This window comes from Hyperolius riggenbachi, chromosome 10 (assembly GCF_040937935.1).
Source record: "Hyperolius riggenbachi isolate aHypRig1 chromosome 10, aHypRig1.pri, whole genome shotgun sequence".
Taxonomy (NCBI): Eukaryota; Metazoa; Chordata; class Amphibia; order Anura; family Hyperoliidae; genus Hyperolius; species Hyperolius riggenbachi.
In genome coordinates, this window is record NC_090655.1 from 51,600,313 (window position 1) to 51,619,534 (window position 19,222).

Genomic DNA, 19,222 nt, shown 5'->3' on the forward strand with positions numbered 1-19,222 from the left:
CGACAGACGTGCTAAGAGGCAGAGCTGCGGCTCATAGCTCTGCCTCACACGGAAGCACTCCTCGTGTGACCCGAGGAGTTTGGGAGGATTAACATAGTTTATAGCGGCGGGGATGCGGCGGTTTAGTTAGGGCTAAAGCATTAAACAGATTAATGAAGTAAAAAGACGTTTGTTTAGAGACTTCAGAGCCTCTTTAAGGCCCGTACACACGCCGTATTGTTACAAATGACGGGTCCGTCAGACCCTCCCGCGGGGCGGTCGTTCTGCCGACAGTAGGACGTGAGTACAGGCTGTCGGCAGACTGATAAGACTGTTTTTGACTGATCCGCCCGTCGACGCTTCCAAATATACATACCAAGAGAAAAAAAGGTGTAATTATTCATTTAATTAGGGGGATAGATCCGACTTCAGAAAATGACAGACTGAGGTATCTGGGTGCAGACTGTGGTGGAGTGATGTAATCCTACCATCTGCTATACCATAGCATTGTACACCAGAGAGAAGCACAATACTGTGTGTTTCAACAGATAGATCTGGTCACATGACCTGAAGCAGCCCACCCAATGAAGTTAACAGCAAGCCCTGTAGGGGAAACTTTAGAAGCCACCCGGCATCACCATTTGGTTTAAACCTTTCGTATTCTAACAAGATCGTTTTGGTTGGCAGTCTAGAATGAGGACCTGTATTCTGCCCCCCCCCCCCCCGCCCCCCTTCAGTTCTCAATGCTGCAGGCCTCCACTTTAGTGATGCTCTACAGATTAGTTTAGTAATGCACCTGCTATGATTTTTTTTTTTTCTGCTTTTATTTTATTGTCTATACGTATGTACAATGCTTCACTGTATACGATGCTCTGTTTCATTGTACGCACAAGCTGTTAATGTTGTCCTATGTATGCTTGTCCCATGTCTACGTATGTACCATGCTTAACCGTATGCTTTTTTCATCAACGACCCTGTATGCGCCAAAACCAATTCCGGGTACAATCCACCGTTGTACTTGGCGAAATAAATTCTGATTCTGATGATTGGCAGGATGTTATGGCTATTCTGTAGCCCTAGGTTATAAGCACAGAGTTTTTACGCTATTGAATAGCTAGAGGAGCTGGTAATCGGTGTTAGGGGAGTCCTTTTGTCTTGATGTTTTGGCTACTCCCACACAGGACACTGGAGTGGACAGAAGGAGAGTATCAGTTAGGGGTAGCTGATTGGTGTTAGGGCCCATTTCCACTGGCCGCATTGCCGGCGTGCGATGCCATCGGTCGCGCTGCAATGCGGCTCACTACAATCCCTATGGGACCCGCATGCGAACTGCGGAAAAATGCAGCAAGCTATCTATAAATGTAGCTGTCAATCACACTGCAACGCGTGTAGTGAAAACAGGCCCTAAGGCACCAATATTAGGACACTTTTCAGTTGAGGGGATGGAGTGGAGCGAAGATATTTTTTTAGTTATGGTCATGTGTCAGGAAAGGACTTACCTTAGGGAGGTAGGTGAGGGCTAGGCATAGGAAGGCTGTGATATTGAGGGGTATATGAGGCCTAGGCACCAGGAAGGGAATTGTGTTACACAGGTAGGTTGGGGTTAGTTGTAAGGGAAAGGAATTTACATTGGGCAGATTATTAAGGCTGAGTAAACACTTCACCAATAAGGGTTTTTTCATCTTATAGATCGGAACAATTTTCACATTCTAGTGCTCCTCCCATTCATTCGCCAATAACTTTATCACTACTTATCACACCTAAGTGATCTATACATTGTTGTTATTTTTTTAGCCACAAATTGTGCTTTCTTTGGGTGGTACTTTTTGCTAAGAATTATTTTATATGCATTTTAATGGGAATACTAGGAAAACATTTTTAAAAATGCCTTATTTTTCAGTTTTCAGCTATTATGGTTTTAAAATAAAATGTGCTACTGTTGATAAAACCCACACATTTTGCTAATTTGTCCTGGTTATTACATTTAAATTATGTACACATTATGTATGCCACATTATGATTGTTTTCTGGTGAAACACTGCCGCAATATGTGTATTTTCTGGTGAAACACTGAAACGCCACAGGTTTTCTCACCTGGCCAATATGCGATTAACTTTTACTCCTGAGTTATCTCCTAGGAGAGAATTTTCATATTCTCTTTAAAGAGAACCCGAGGTGTGTTTAAAGAATGTTATCTGCATACAGAGGCTGGATCTGCCTATACAGCCCAGCCTCTGTTGCTATCCCAAACCCCCCTAAGGTCCCCCTGCACTCTGCAATCCCTCATAAATCATAGCCGTGCTGTGAAGCTGTGTTTACATCTGTAGTGTCAGTCTAAGCTGCTCCCCCGCCTCCTGCATAGCTCCGGTCCCTGCCCCCGTTCCTTCCCTCCAATCAGCAGGGAGGGAAGGGATGCAGGCGGGGACTGGAGTTCTGCAGGAGGCGGGGAGAGCAGCAGACTGACACTATAGAGATAAACACAGCCAGCTCTGACAAGCTGTTTGTCAGCAGCGTGGCTGTGATTTATGGAGGGATTGCAGAGTGCAGGGGGACCTTAGGAGGGTTTGGGATAGCAACAGAGGCTGGGCTGTATAGGCAGATCCAGCCTCTGTATGCAGATAATATTCTTCAAACCCACCTCGGGTTCTCTTTAAAATAACTTTTACGCATTTTACAAGTGAAAAAAGTACCCCAAAGTTGATGAAAAAGAACTAACAAAATTATTGAGTATTTTCTTGCTTGCTGGTGGTTTAAAATGCATTTTATGACAAGGTCTGAAAATATCACCTAGGAGAAAACTCAGGAGTAAAAAAAGGAATTGCATATCTGCCCTGGAGTGACAAAATGGCTAGAGGTGTACTGCATGCACATCACAACAGATTCAATGTGAACCTGAGGACACAGAGGGATGTAAGTGCCAAATTACTTCCAGAGAACTGTGTTACAAAACTAGTAGGGCAAAGACTCTTTTGTTACCAATATTATATACTTTCCTGTGCAAAATTCACCTGGAGATGCTTTCATATGCACTGATCTGCCAAGTTCAACAATCCTCAGTGACCACTATTGTTCCTGAATCAAACTGCAGCAGGACGCCTGCTGATGATGGACTGTTCACTGTTTCATAAATTAGTGCTTGTTGGCCTGACAGTATTCTTTATTTTCTATATGTGTACCATGCTTTTCTCAAGCACAATTCCACTGACCACCCCAGAGGGAACTTCTGTGAACTAACTAGTTGTTTTGTTACAGAAAATTCATGTTTGTAAAGGTAGCCATACACTGGTCGATTTGCCATCAGATTCGACCAACAGACCGATCCCTATCAAAGGAAGTTTTAAACTTTGTTTTTGATTTATTTTCTTTTATTGAACAAACTGAGATGGATATTTCATTATTTCTAAATATTAGACTGCATTCTCAGAAGATGAGAGGTGTTAGACAAGTTTTAACTTTTACGCTTTATCAAATAACTTTAAGGTCTGGGGCACGCTAGAGCGCTTTATTGAGTTTTGAAGACTCACCGGCACTTTTAAGAGCGCTTTGCTAATGAAAGTGTATGGAGGTGAGCCCACTAGAGCGTTTGCGATTTTGAAAATCTCAATCGCAGGCTAATTGGCCACGCGTATCCTTGTACGCGTTCCCATCATCAAGCACGTCCTGCGCAGGCACAGTAAGAGAAACATCAGGATGCGCTTGACGACAGGAATCAGCCGTCCGAATCTTAGTCGGCCAAAAAATAAACTAACCCGCGGCGGGGGACAGGAGGATAGTCAAGCTTACCAAACACACAATTGGCTCCAAGGCCTGTCTCCTACTGCTCTAAAACTTACCAAACACACAATTGGCTCCAAGGCCTGTCTCCTACTGCTCTAAAACTTACCAAACACACAATTGGCTCCAAGGCCTGTCTCCTACTGCTCTAAAACTTACCAAACACACAATTGGCTCCAAGGCCTGTCTCCTACTGCTCTAAAACTTACCAAACACACAATTGGAGGAGGATAGTCAAGGACCGGTGAGGGCGCAGGATGGATGCAGGGGGCTTGGGGAAGCCCCAGGTAAGTGAAACTTTTTTTTTAATATCACAGTTAAGGCTCCCTTTAAAGCACACACACAGGCACGCATGCACACATACATACCAGCACAGATCATTTTTAAGGGACACCTTACCAAGAAAGGTTAGATAAACTGGGTTTATTTAGTCTAGAGAAAAGACGCCTTAGAGGGGATCTAATTAACATGTATAAATACGTCAGAGGGCAATATAAAAGCTTGGCGGATGATGATCTGCGCATGGAGGAAAAATGTTTTAGCCTTTTATTTAGGAAAGGGTTCTTTACAGTAAGAGTGATTAAGATGTGGAATGCATTGCCACAGGAAGTAGTTATGGCAAATTCTATACCTGCATTTAAAGGGGGCTTAGATGCTTTCCTTGCGTTGAAAGACATCCATGGCTACAATTACTAGGTAATGCCTAATTATGTTGATCCAGGGATTTTATCTGATTGCCATCTGGAGTCGGGAAGGAATTTTTTCCCATTTGGGGCTAATTGGACCATGCCTTGTAAGGATTTTTCGCCTTCCTCTGGATCAACAGGGATATGTGAGGGGGCGGGCTGGTGTTGTACTTGTTCTCTGGTTGAACTCGATAGACGTATGTCTTTTTTCAACCCAAATAACTATGTAAGTGAGAGGAATATGGAGGCTGACATAATTATTTCCTTTTAAGCAATACCAGTTGCCTTGCCATCCTGATGATTCTTTGCCTCTAATGCTTTTAGCCATAGACCCCAAACAAGCATGCAGCATATCAGATGCTTCTGATATTTTTGTCAAATCTCAAATCTCACAAGTTTATCTGCATGCTTGTTTCTGGTGTGATTCAGACAATCCTGCAGCCAAATAGACCAGTAGGGCTGCCAGGTAACTGGGATTGCTTAAAGTGAGTCTGAAGCAATATAAAGAGAAAAAAAAAACAGATACTTACCTAAGGAGAGGGAAGGCTCTGAGCCTTCCAGTTCCTTTTCTGGTCACCTGGTTCCAGCAGTGGCTCCCTCATCAGCAGTCTTTGACCAATGGGTTGAATACTGCTCTCTGCCGTTGCTGGAGGCTTTTGAAGTCGGCAGCACCACCACAGATTGTGATCAGTTTCAGGCTGAAATCGATTCACAATCTGTTTGCAGTTAGGTGGCCATACGAACCCTCTCTGATCAGATTCGATCAGAGAGGGATCTATCTGTTGGTCGATCTGATGGCAAATCGACCAGTGTATGGCCACCTTAACTTAGTGCGATATCGAGACAAGCAACGAAGGCTACAGAACCCCTGGCTGCTGCCCCCCCCCCCCCCCCCCCCCAATGTTAATATGCCACCAATCCAGCTGCTTCTTCTTTCTCACTTGCGCTCCCTCGTCACACGCAACACGTGATACGTGAGGAAGATGGAGCAGCTGGACTCATGGGAAGGGGGTACATTAACATTTGAGGAGACATCGACGGAAGCAGCGACATGTACTGGTCAATTCCCAAGAGATTTCATGCTAAATTTGATCAGAAATCGGGCTCCGGGGTATGGGAAGCCAACAGATTCTATACCTGATCTGATTCGATCAAAAGAGAGATCAGTCTCTTGGTGGATCTGCCCATACATCGCTAGATCAATGGGCACCTTGATTAACTCATGAATGGCTGGCAGTAGGAGCTGTGCTGAAAACACAGGGCAAGGGAGGCACAGGCAGACAAACTGGCCGATGTGTATTGGGTGTATAGCACCTAGTTAGGTCTCCCACAAGCAAATCCTTGCCGGCCAAGCCTGCTGATTGCAGGAAGAATAGCCTGGCCCCCTTTGTACAGTATGGAGCATAATGAGGTGCTTAGATGTGGAACATCAAACACTTTGTACAAGAGACATTCCTATCTTATAAAATGAGTGCCTGGCCTGCGGTTCACCCCTCGTCTCGCAGTGTATTTACGTTCAGGGTCCTGGGAGGAATAAGCAAGGAGCAGTAGTAAGTTCTTAAACTTATGATGCAGTGCTAATCGCTGGTTCAAACTCAGGTCAGCGAGGGAAAGCAAGGTTATATGAAAAGGTAAACACTCTTTATGGACTATTCAAAAATAGATCAACACTGTAATACCCTGTCCTGTGGGCACGTCAATGACAGGACTGCGGAGGGACCCCATAAAAAAGCATTATGCAATAAATAACGTGTCACTAGATTATTACTGACAATGCTCATAACTGCAAGAATGTTCTGTGCAAAAACGTCAAAGTCATTGTGAATCATTTCTCTCTCTCTCTTTTTTTTTGCTGCTGCTTCTATGCAAAAACAAGGCTGACGGCACAAGGTACTGCCTGCCAAGTATTAACAGGATTAATGGACGAGGAGACACAGGAGAGTACACGAAAGTGAGGGGAGCGTCCACAGCCAACGGGACAGTGCAGGTAGGGGTGGACTCTAGTGACTGTGTCACCTTGTGACCTTCAGGATCTTTGGGAACTACTTCAACCAGCAAAGCCTATGTGAAGGAAAGAGTCTCACTCCTACTGCTGCGTTCTCTGAAATGGTCCTGAGCCGTTTGGTTGGCAGAAAAGTATCAGTAGCTGGTGGAAGCACACAGCAGGGGTGGTAGAGGAATGGGGGTAATTGGATTAATACTGGGGAAGTACAAGGTGGTAAAGGTATTTAAGTATTTTTCTATAGTGGTTGGGGTGTTTACACAATGATCAGGGTGGAGGAGAGCGCACAGTGAGGGTGGAGGAGGCAGCTGAGTAGGGTGGAGGAGAGCACACAGTGAGGGTGGAGGAGGCAGCTGAGTAGGGTGGAAGAGAGCACACAGTGAGGGTGGAGGAGGCAGCTGAGTAGGGTGGAGGAGAGCACACAGTAAGGGTGGAGGAGGCAGCTGAGTAGGGTGGAGGAGAGCACACAGTGAGGGTGTAGGAGGCAGCTGAGTAGGGTGGAGGAGAGCACACAGTGAGGGTGGGGGAGGCAGCTGTGTAGGGTGGAGGAGAGCACACAGTGAGGGTGGAGGAGGCAGCTGAGTAGGGTGGAGGAGAGCACACAGTGAGGGTGGAGGAGGCAACTGTGTAGGGTGGAGGAGAGCACACAGTGAGGGTGGGGGAGGCAGCTGAGTAGGGTGGAGGAGAGAACACAGTGAGGGTGGAGGAGGCAGCTGAGTAGGGTGGAGGAGAGCACACAGTGAGGGTGGAGGAGGCAGCTGAGTAGGGTGGAGGAGAGCACACAGTGAGGGTGGAGGAGGCAGCTGAGTAGTGTGGAGGAGACCATACAGTGAGGGTGGAGGAGGCAGCTGAGTAGGGTGGAGGAGACCATACAGTGAGGGTGGGGGAAGCAGCTGAGTAGGGTGGAGGAGAGCACACAGTGAGGGAGGCAGCTGAGTAGGGTGGAGAAGAGCACACAGTGAGGGTGGAGGAGGCAGCTGAGTAGTGTGGAGGAGACCATACAGTGAGGGTGGAGGAGGCAGCTGAGTAGGGTGGAGGAGACCATACAGTGAGGGTTGAGGAGAGCACACAGTGAGGGTGGGGGAAGCAGCTGAGTAGGGTGGAGGAGAGCACACAGTGAGGGAGGCAGCTGAGTAGGGTGGAGAAGAGCACACAGTGAGGGTGGAGGAGACAGTTGAGTAGGGTGGAGGAGAGCACACAGTGAGGGTGGGGGAGGCAGCTGTGTAGGGTGGAGGAGAGCACACAGTGAGGGTGGAGGAGGCAGCTGAGTAGGGTGGAGGAGAGCACACAGTGAGGGTGGAGGAGGCAGCTGTGTAGGGTGGAGGAGAGCACACAGTGAGGGTGGGGGAGGCAGCTGAGTAGGGTGGAGGAGAGAACACAGTGAGGGTGGAGGAGGCAGCTGAGTAGGGTGGAGGAGAGCACACAGTGAGGGTGGAGGAGGCAGCTGAGTAGGGTGGAGGAGAGCACACAGTGAGGGTGGAGGAGGCAGCTGAGTAGTGTGGAGGAGACCATACAGTGAGGGTGGAGGAGGCAGCTGAGTAGGGTGGAGGAGACCATACAGTGAGGGTGGGGGAAGCAGCTGAGTAGGGTGGAGGAGAGCACACAGTGAGGGAGGCAGCTGAGTAGGGTGGAGAAGAGCACACAGTGAGGGTGGAGGAGGCAGCTGAGTAGTGTGGAGGAGACCATACAGTGAGGGTGGAGGAGGCAGCTGAGTAGGGTGGAGGAGACCATACAGTGAGGGTTGAGGAGAGCACACAGTGAGGGTGGGGGAAGCAGCTGAGTAGGGTGGAGGAGAGCACACAGTGAGGGAGGCAGCTGAGTAGGGTGGAGAAGAGCACACAGTGAGGGTGGAGGAGACAGTTGAGTAGGGTGGAGGAGAGCACACAGTGAGGGTGGGGGAGGCAGCTGAGTAGGGTGGAGGAGAGCACACAGTGAGGGTGGAGGAGGCAGCTGAGTAGGGTGGAGGAGAGCACACAGTGAGGGTGGAGGAAGCAGGTGAGTAGGGTGGAGGAGAGCACACAGTGAGGGTGGAGGAGGCAGCTGAGTAGGGTGGAGGAGAGCACACAGTGAGGGTGGAGGAGGCAGCTGAGTAGGGTGGAGGAAAGCACACAGTGAGGGTGGAGGAGGCAGCTGAGTAGGGTGGAGGAGAGCACACAGTGAGGGTGGAGGAGGCAGCTGAGTAAGGTGGAGGAGACCATACAGTGAGGGTGGAGGAGGCAGCTGAGTAGGGTGGAGGAGACCATACAGTGAGGGTGGAGGAGACCATACAGTGAGGGTGGAGGAGGCAGCTGAGTAGGGTGGAGGAGAGCACACAGTGAGGGTGGGGGAGGCAGCTGAGTAGGGTGGAGGAGAGCACACAGTGAGGGTGGAGGAGGCAGCTGAGTAGGGTGGAGGAGAGCACACAGTGAGGGTGGAGGAGGCAGCTGAGTAGGGTGGAGAAGAGCACACAGTGAAGGTGGAGGAGGCAGCTGAGTAGGGTGGAGGAGAGCACACAGTGAGGGTGGAGGAGGCAGCTGAGTAGGGTGGAGGAGAGCACACAGTGAGGGTGGAGGAGGCAGCTGAGTAGGGTGGAGGAGAGCACACAGTGAGGGTGGAGGAGGCAGCTGAGTAGTGTAGAGGAGACCATACGGTGAGGGTAGAGGAGGCAGCTGAGTAGGGTGGAGGAGAGCACACAGTGAGGGTGGGGGAAGCAGCTGAGTAGGGTGGAGGAGAGCACACAGTGAGGGTGAGGGAGGCAGCTGAGTAGGGTGGAGAAGAGCACACAGTGAGGGTGGAGGAGACAGTTGAGTAGGGTGGAGGAGAGCACACAGTGAGGGCGAAGGAGGCAGCTGAGTAGGGTGGAGGAGAGCATACAGTGAGGGTGGAGGAGGCAGCTGAGTAGGGTGGAGGAGAGCACACAGTGAGGGTGGAGGAGGCAGCTGAGTAGGGTGGAGGAGAGCACACAGTGAGGGTGGAGGAGGCAGCTGAGTAGGGTGGAGGAGAGCACACAGTGAGGGTGGAGGAGGCAGCTGAGTAGGGTGGAGGAGAGCACACAGTGAGGGTGGAGGAGGCAGCTGAGTAGTGTGGAGGAGACCATACAGTGAGGGTGGAGGAGGCAGCTGAGTAGGGTGGAGGAGACCATACAGTGAGGGTGGAGGAGAGCACACAGTGAGGGTGGGGGAAGCAGCTGAGTAGGGTGGAGGAGAGCACACATTGAGGGAGGCAGCTGAGTAGGGTGGAGAAGAGCACACAGTGAGGGTGGAGGAGACAGTTGAGTAGGGTGGAGGAGAGCACACAGTGAGGGTGGAGGAGACAGCTGAGTAGGGTGGAGGAGAGCACACAGTGAGGGTGGAGGAGGCAGCTGAGTAGGGTGGAGGAGAGCACACAGTGAGGGTGGAGGAGGCAGCTGAGTAGGGTGGAGGAGACCACACAGTGAGGGTGGAGGAGGCAGCTGAGTAAGGTGGAGGAGACCATACAGTGAGGGTGGAGGAGGCAGCTGAGTAGAGTGGAGGAGACCATACAGTGAGGGTGGAGGAGACCATACAGTGAGGGTGGAGGAGGCAGCTGAGTAGGGTGGAGGAGAGCACACAGTGAGGGTGGGGGAGGCAGCTGAGTAGGGTGGAGGAGAGCACACAGTGAGGGTGGAGGAGGCAGCTGAGTAGGGTGGAGGAGAGCACACAGTGAGGGTGGAGGAGGCAGCTGAGTAGGGTGGAGAAGAGCACACAGTGAAGGTGGAGGAGGCAGCTGAGTAGGGTGGAGGAGAGCACACAGTGAGGGTGGAGGAGGCAGCTGAGTAGGGTGGAGGAGAGCACACAGTGAGGGTGGAGGAGGCAGCTGAGTAGGGTGGAGGAGAGCACACAGTGAGGGTGGAGGAGGCAGCTGAGTAGTGTAGAGGAGACCATACGGTGAGGGTAGAGGAGGCAGCTGAGTAGGGTGGAGGCATGGGCGTAGGGCCTGGGGTCGCAGCAGTCGCCTTCGCGACCGGGCCCGGCTCCTGAAGAGGCGGGGGAGGGGCCCGGGGGGCCCATACCCGTGCTGCCTGTGCCGCTCGCTGCCCTGTTGGTGTGCGCTGTATTGGAGGGGGGAGCCGGAGCCGCGGGGAGGGAAGCCCGACCTCTCCCTCCCTTCCTCTCCCCGGGCTCCCCCCTCGAAATTCTGAGTGAGCGTGCAGGGTAGCGGCGCTATACTAAACTACTCACCTCCGTCCCAGGTTCCAATCGTCGCTGGTCTCCTCCCGCTCCAGTCCACATAGATGCTGATACACACGCTGCGTACACGCTGACGCAGCAGCGTGTGTATCAGCATCTATGTGGACTGGAGCGGGAGGAGACCAGCGACGATTGGAACCTGGGACGGAGGTGAGTAGTTTAGTATAGCGCCGCTACCCTGCACGCTCACTCAGAATTTTGAGGGGGGAGCCCGGGGAGAGGAAGGGAGGGAGAGGTCGGGCTTCCCTCCCCGCGGCTCCGGCTCCCCCCTCCATTATTGGGGTGGGGGCACCTACCTAACCTGGCGGGCAGCTACCTATCCTGGGGGGCACCTACCTATCTAACCTATACTGGGGGGCACCTACCTATCTAACCTATACTGGAGGGCAGCTACCTATCTAACCTATACTGGGGGGCAGCTACCTATCTAACCTATACTGGGGGGCAGCTACCTATCTAACCTATACTGGGGGCACTTACTTATCTAACCTGTATTGGGGGCACCTACCTACCTAGTTAGCCTATACAGGTGGCAACTATACTGGCTACCTATATTGGAGGCACCTACCTAACTAATCTATACTGGGGGCATCTACCTATCTAACCTATGATGGGGGCAACTATTCTGGCTACCTATATTAGAGGCACCCACCTAGCTAACCTGTACTGGGGGCACCTACCAATCTAACTTATACCGGGGGTGCCTGCCTATCTTACCTATACTGGGGGCAACTATACTGGCTACCTATGCTGGAGGCACCTACCTGGCTAACCTATACCGGGGGCAACTATACTGGCTTACCTATGCCTGGCTACCTATACTGAAGGGACCTATAGCTGGCTATAGGGATTTGTGTGCGTCGAGTGTTGCTGGGAGGGGGGCCCACATCCAGATTCCGCATCAGGGCCCAGAGGTTTGTAGCTACGCCACTGGGTGGAGGAGAGCACACAGTGAGGGAAGCAGCTGAGTAGGGTGGAGGAGAGCACACAGTGAGGGTGAGGGAGGCAGCTGAGTAGGGTGGAGAAGAGCACACAGTGAGGGTGGAGGAGACAGTTGAGTAGGGTGGAGGAGAGCACACAGTGAGGGCGGAGGAGGCAGCTGAGTAGGGTGGAGGAGAGCATACAGTGAGGGTGGAGGAGGCAGCTGAGTAGGGTGGAGGAGAGCACACAGTGAGGGTGGAGGAGGCAGCTGAGTAGGGTGGAGGAGAGCACACAGTGAGGGTGGAGGAGGCAGCTGAGTAGGGTGGAGGAGAGCACACAGTGAGGGTGGAGGAGGCAGCTGAGTAGGGTGGAGGAGAGCACACAGTGAGGGTGGAGGAGGCAGCTGAGTAGTGTGGAGGAGACCATACAGTAAGGGTGGAGGAGGCAGCTGAGTAGGGTGGAGGAGACCATACAGTGAGGGTGGAGGAGAGCACACAGTGAGTGTGGGGGAAGCAGCTGAGTAGGGTGGAGGAGAGCACACATTGAGGGAGGCAGCTGAGTAGGGTGGAGAAGAGCACACAGTGAGGGTGGAGGAGACAGTTGAGTAGGGTGGAGGAGAGCACACAGTGAGGGTGGAGGAGACAGCTGAGTAGGGTGGAGGAGAGCACACAGTGAGGGTGGAGGAGGCAGCTGAGTAGGGTGGAGGAGAGCACACAGTGAGGGTGGAGGAGGCAGCTGAGTAGGGTGGAGGAGAGCACACAGTGAGGGTGGAGGAGGCAGCTGAGTAAGGTGGAGGAGACCATACAGTGAGGGTGGAGGAGGCAGCTGAGTAGGGTGGAGGAGACCATACAGTGAGGGTGGAGGAGACCATACAGTGAGGGTGGAGGAGGCAGCTGAGTAGGGTGGAGGAGAGCACACAGTGAGGGTGGGGGAGGCAGCTGAGTAGGGTGGAGGAGAGCACACAGTGAGGGTGGAGGAGGCAGCTGAGTAGGGTGGAGGAGAGCACACAGTGAGGGTGGAGGAGAGCACACAGTGAGGGTGGAAGAGGCAGCTGAGTAGTGTGGAGGAGAGCACACAGTGAGGGTGGAGGAGGCAGCTGAGTAGGGTGGAGGAGAGCACACAGTGAGGGTGGAGGAGGCAGCTGAGTAGGGTGGAGGAGAGCACACAGTGAGGGTGGAGGAGGCAGCTGAGTAGGGTGGAGGAGAGCACACAGTGAGGGTGGAGGAGAGCACACAGTGAGGGTGGAGGAGGCAGCTGAGTAGGGTGGAGGAGAGCACACAGTGAGGGTGGAGGAGGCAGCTGAGTAGGGTGGAGGACACAGTGAGGGTGGAGGAGGCAGCTGAGTAGGGTGGAGGAGACCATACAGTGAGGGTGGAGGAGGCAGCTGAGTAGGGTGGAGGAGAGCACACAGTGAGGGTGGGGGAGGCAGCTGAGTAGGGTGGAGAAGAGCACACAGTGAGGGTGGAGGAGGCAGCTGAGTAGGGTGGAGGAGAGCACACAGTGAGGGTGGAGGAGGCAGCTGAGTAGGGTGGAGGAGAGCACACAGTGAGGGTGGAGGAGGCAGATGAGTAGGGTGGAGGAGAGCACACAGTGAGGGTGGAGGAGGCAGCTGAGTAGTGTAGAGGAGACCATACGGTGAGGGTAGAGGAGGCAGCTGAGTAGGGTGGAGGAGACCATACGGTGAGGGTGGAGGAGGCAGCTGAGTAGGGTGGAGGAGAGCACACAGTGAGGGTGGGGGAAGCAGCTGAGTAGGGTGGAGGAGAGCACACAGTGAGGGTGAGGGAGGCAGCTGAGTAGGGTGGAGAAGAGCACACAGTGAGGGTGGAGGAGACAGTTGAGTAGGGTGGAGGAGAGCACACAGTGAGGGTGGAGGAGGCAGCTGAGTAGGGTGGAGGAGAGCACACAGTGAGGGTGGAGGAGGCAGCTGAGTAGGGTGGAGGAGAGCACACAGTGAGGGTGGAGGAGGCAGCTGAGTAGGGTGGAGGAGAGCACACAGTGAGGGTGGAGGAGACAGCTGAGTAGGGTGGAGAGCACACAGTGAGGGTGGAGGAGGCAGCTGAGTAGGGGGGAGGAGAGCACACAGTGAGGGTGGAGGAGGCAGCTGAGTAGGGTGGAGGAGAGCACACAGTGAGGGTGGAGGAGGCAGCTGAGTAAGGTGGAGGAGACCATACAGTGAGGGTGGAGGAGGCAGCTGAGTAGGGTGGAGGAGACCATACAGTGAGGGTGGAGGAGGCAGCTGAGTAGAGTGGAGGAGAGCACACAGTGAGGGTGGGGGAGGCAGCTGAGTAGGGTGGAGGAGAGCACACAGTGAGGGTGGGGGAGGCAGCTGAGTAGGGTGGAGAAGAGCACACAGTGAGGGTGGAGGAGACAGTTGAGTAGGGTGGAGGAGAGGACACAGTGAGGGTGGGGGAGGCAGCTGAGTAGGGTGGAGGAGAGCACACAGTGAGGGTGGAGGATGCAGCTGAGTAGGGTGGAGGAGAGCACACAGTGAGGGTGGAGGAGACAGTTGAGTAGGGTGGAGGAGAGCACACAGTGAGGGTGGAGGAGGCAGCTGAGTAGGGTGGAGGAGAGCACACAGTGAGGGTGGAGGAGGCAGCTGAGTAGGGTGGAGGAGACCATACAGTGGGGGTGGGGGAGGCAGCTGAGTAGGGTGGAGGATAGCATACATTGAGGGTGGAGGAGGCAGCTGAGTAGGGTGGAGGAAAGCACACAGTGAGGGTGGGGGAGGCAGCTGAGTAGGGTGGAGGAGAGCATACAGTGAGGGTGGTGGAGGCAGTTGAGTAGGGTTGAAAGGCAGCTGAGTAGGGTGGAGGAGAGCACACAGTGAGGGTGGAGGAGACAGCTGAGTGGGGTGGAGGAGAGCACACAGTGAGGGTGGAGAAGGGAGCTGAGTAGGGTGGAGGACAGCATACAGTGAGGGTGGAGGAGGCAGCTGAGTAGGGTGGAGGAGAGCACACAGTGAGGGTGGAGGAGGCAGTTGAGTAGGGTGGAGGAGAGCATACAGTGAGGGTGGAGGAGGCAGTTGAGTAGGGTAGAAAGGCAGCTGAGTAGGGTGGAGGAGAGCACACAGTGAGGGTGGAGGAGACAGCTGAGTGGGGTGGAGGAGAGCACACAGTGAGGGTGGAGAAGGCAGCTGAGTAGGGTGGAGGACAGCATACAGTGAGGGTGGAGGAGGCAGCTGAGTAGGGTGGAGGAGAGCACACAGTGTGGGTGGAGGAGGCAGTTGAGTAGAGTGGAGGAGAGCATACAGTGAGGGTGGAGGAGGCGGTTGAGTAGGGTGGAGGAGAGCATACAGTGAGGGTGGAAAAGGCAGTTGAGTAGGGTGGAGAAAAGCACAGAGTGGGTGGGAGAGGCAGTTGAGTAGGGTGAAGAAGATCACACAATGAGTGTGGAGGAGGCAGTTGAGTAATGTGGAGGAGCACAAAGTGAGGGTGGAGGAGGCAGCTGAGTAGGGTGTAGAAGAGCACAAGGAGCTAAGGCGGGTGAGAAGGGTTGAGGAGATCACACAGTAAGGGTGGAGGAGGTAGGGAAGTGTGGTAGAGAAGAGCACAGAGTGGGAGTGGGGAAGGCAGGCGAGTATGGTGGAGAAGAGCACATGGGGCATATCACATTATAGAACAGTATATTGGGGTTTCCTACTGCATCGTCCATCCCATAAATTACAACCCATATATTCTGCCCAGGCAGTCTGTCTTTCTCACGTGCACAGCAGTGTTTATCAGTGAGATCGCACCTCTGGGGCAGGTGATCGCCGGACCAGTGAGAAGTTCTGATCCCCGATTAGTAGTTCATAATACTGCTCTGGCCAGGTGCTGCGCGCTTTGAATCGGTGCTCTTGTCCTCATGGAAGCCCTGATATTTATCATTGGTCCTGGATGGAGATTGACTACCTTAGAGTGACCTGCGCTGGGTCTGAGGTTAGGAATCCAGCTGCACGCTGCTTCTCTGCAGGGTGTAAGAATAAGCCATATGTAGCTCAGTGGCAGCAATTTGAGATTGAACACCCTCTGCTGAGCTCTGATGAATGGAACGTTTAACCCCGGCCAGCGCTCCATCTTGCCTCAATACCTGGGGATTGTTGTGCAAAGCGCCCCTCTCAGACGTGCCTTCAGGTGGGTCATTGTCCATACATTGGTGGGACAATGCTGTCCAGCTCACAGCCAGGAGAGGATTGTGAGGGGCAATTAAAATGCATGCGGGGATAATGATCCTGAGCACCGGGACCTCAGAGGTCATGTTTAGGCAAAACAAACGCCTCCTTGTTCTATAGTCAAGTCGAGGGATGCGGCTGGCCCTATACAAGCAGCTTCATTAACTATCAGTTTGGTTTCTGCTTTGCTCCGTGTATGGAGATCAGGATTTGGTTTCCCATAGCAGAGATGGTCTGCTGAATGGTTCCTGCCTGGTCCTTTTACATTTGTATTTTAGAACGAGGATCTTTGACAGAGCTCTTATAATACAGTAAACTTTCTTATTCGACAACTTATCGACAGTGGTGTCGTTTTATCTACAGCAAATAGTAATGTGAATTTGTAATGCAAGAAAACTTGTGGAATGCGGTTGCTGTCTTAGTAGGGTTCTGTAAGGGCCCTTTTCCACTAGCAGTCGCTAGCGTTCGCGCTGAACGCTAGCGATTGCTGAATCGCAATTCCGCCGTTTTCCCGACGTTTGCGGCCGCGATTTTGCTATGCTATGCACTGCATAGCAAAATCGCGGCAAAAGTCGCTCCGCGGCGCGATCGCGATTAAGTAAAAAACGAATCGCGGTAGTGGAAATGACCTACCGCGATTCCTATGTTAAAAAGCAAACCGTAGCGATTGTAAAATCGCTAGCGGTTTGCGGTTTTGCGATTCAGCTAGCGCAAACGCGCTAGTGGAAAAGGGCCCTAAGGGGGTTTGAAAATAAAAACAGACACTTACCTGGGGGTTCTATCGGCCCCCTGCAGCTGTAATGTCCCGCGCTGTCCTCCAACCGCCAGTCCCGGTCTGATCGGCATGGGACCCACTGCGGCTGCCGCGTGCGTCATCAGAAAACTTCATACTACGCCTGCGCAGTAAGATGACACGAACGGGAGCAAGCATTATTTGTCTTGTTAGACGAAGAACAGACTGGGACCAGCGGCGGGGAACCGAGGATCGTAGGAGGACAGCGCGGAACATGAAAGCAGCAGGGGGCTGGTAGAAGGCCCAGGTAAGTGTGCGTCAGTGGCGTAGCTTTGGAGCTGTGGGCCCCGATGCAAGTTTTACATTGGGGCCCCCCAAGCACTCTATACATAACAATTGATACGGCGCACCAAAACCTGCCAAGGACAACTACAGTGTCAGAGGTGCAAGAAGGGGATGGGGAACAGCTTGTTAATGATTACCACTATTCAAAGTGTCTATAGAAGTGATTATTACCAGCACAGGACCAATAGAGAGCTAATACTGCATTTGAGGGAGGGCCCTTTGGGGCCCCTCTGGCCCAAGGGCCCCGATGCGGTCGCTACCGCTGCAACCCCTATTGCTACGCCCCTGGTGTGCGTTTAAGCAATACCAGTTGCCTAGCTATCCTGCTGATCCCCTGCCTCTTACAATTTCCTGTAAAGCTCCGTCTACACGGAGCGATGTTCCTTATCAATCGAGCCGCATTAGCGGCTCGATTTATAAGATCCGTCAGGTCCGATTTTGCCGCCGCCGATTCCCTGCTTGTTCCCCACGAGGGAACAATGGCAGGGAGTCGAGCGGAAGATAAGCGGGATCGAATCCGATGCACGTGCGGGCGAGCAGGGACGCGGCGGGTACGCGGAAGAGGCGATCAGGTGGCTAATCGTTAGATTTACCTTCCAGATAGATACATTTCCAACATGTTGAACTTTATCTATCTAACCATCTATCTGCTGAGCAATTAGGCATTGTTCCACTCAGCAGGAGATAAAAAGAAGACAATGCACCAGAGATAATGACCATTCTCTACAGAAAATAATCTAATTATGCATTCTAACAGAAAATCTAACAGAAGAATCTAACAGAAAATTGTATGGTGTATTCCCAGCATTAGATTTTCTGTTGGAATGCATAATTAGATTATTTTCTGTAGAGACTGGTCATCATCTCTGGTGCATTGTCTTCTGGTTATCTCCTGCTGAGTAGAACAATGCCTAATTGCTCAGCAGATAGGTGGTTAGATAATTTCCAACATGTTGGAATTTATCTATCTGGCAGGTAAATCTAACTGAAAATTGTATGGTGTATTCCCAGCATAACAGAAGAATCTAACAGAAAATTGTATAGTGTATTCCCAGCAGAGGCAGAGGATCAGCAGGATAGCTAGGCAACTGGTATTGCTTAAAAGGATATAAATATGGCAGCCTCCATATACTTCTCACTTCAGGTTACCTGCTGAGTAGAACAATGCCTAATTGCTCGGCAGATAGATGGTTAGATAGATAATTTCCAACATGTTGGAATTTATCTATCTGGCAGGTAAATCTTATGCTGGGCATAGACGGTGCGCTTCTTCTCATCAATGGAGCCGCTGATGGCTCGATTGATAATTTCCGACAGGTCCTATCAAAGCACGGATCGATTTCCCGCTCAATACACGCGGGCGGACAATAGCGGAAATCGAGCGAAAGATAAGGAAGCGCCCGTGGGGACGAGCGAGAATCGATCCGGGCGGCCGCGGGGACGTGCGTCGGGAGTCGATCTGGTGAATAATCGAGCCGCCGGATCGCTCCATGTATGCCCAGCATTACAGAGAATCTTACAGAAAATTGTATGGTGTATTCCCAGCATAATACTTTTAGCCATAGACCCTGAACAAGCATACAGAAGATCAAGATTAGCTGCATGCTTGTTTCTGGTGTTATTCAGACACTAATGCAGACAAACAGACCAGCAGGGATGCCAGGTAACTGGCATTGTTTAAAAGGAAATAAATATGGTAGCCTCCATATCTCTCTCACTTCCGTCTTCCTTTAAAACAATACCAGTTGCCTGGCAGGCCTGCTGATTAATTTGGCTGCAGGAATGTCTGAATAACACCAAAAACAAGCATGCAGCTAATCTTGTCAGAACTGACAATAATGTTAGAAATGCCTGATCTGCTGCATGCTTGTTCAGGGTCTATGGCTAAAAGTATTAGAGGCAAAGGATCAACAGGACAGCCAGGACATTAGATTGTAAGCCTCTGGCAGGGTCCTCTCTTCCCTAGTGTAGTCTACAGGATTGTATTCTCCTTTTCTATGACAGCCTGTACTTGTATTACTGGGCCTACCTAACCAGCCCATATCACATGATCATGTATTTTGTACCGTTTGCAGGGATGAAACGGAGTTTCATTCAGATATCATCCTCTAATTAGTGCAGCTGAGCAGGTGTGTGTGGGGGGTTAAACTTACCCAGCAGCCTTCTTCATCCCACAGCACGCTCCACACTGCGTTCTACGCTGCATACGTGACTACTACACTTCCATTTTCAACCCGGAAGGCGGAAGTGCGCGGTAGTAAGTGTAGCAATGCATCCCATAGGACACGTGCAAGACTTTTGGAATGCATAGAAGCCGCATGCAAGACTTTTGGGATGCATAGAAGACCCCCTCCCCCCATCTCATGTACACACAGTTGAGGCAATTAAGCCTCATTTGAATCACAAATTCAAGTAGGTAACTACTCGTGAGCCTATCACTAATAA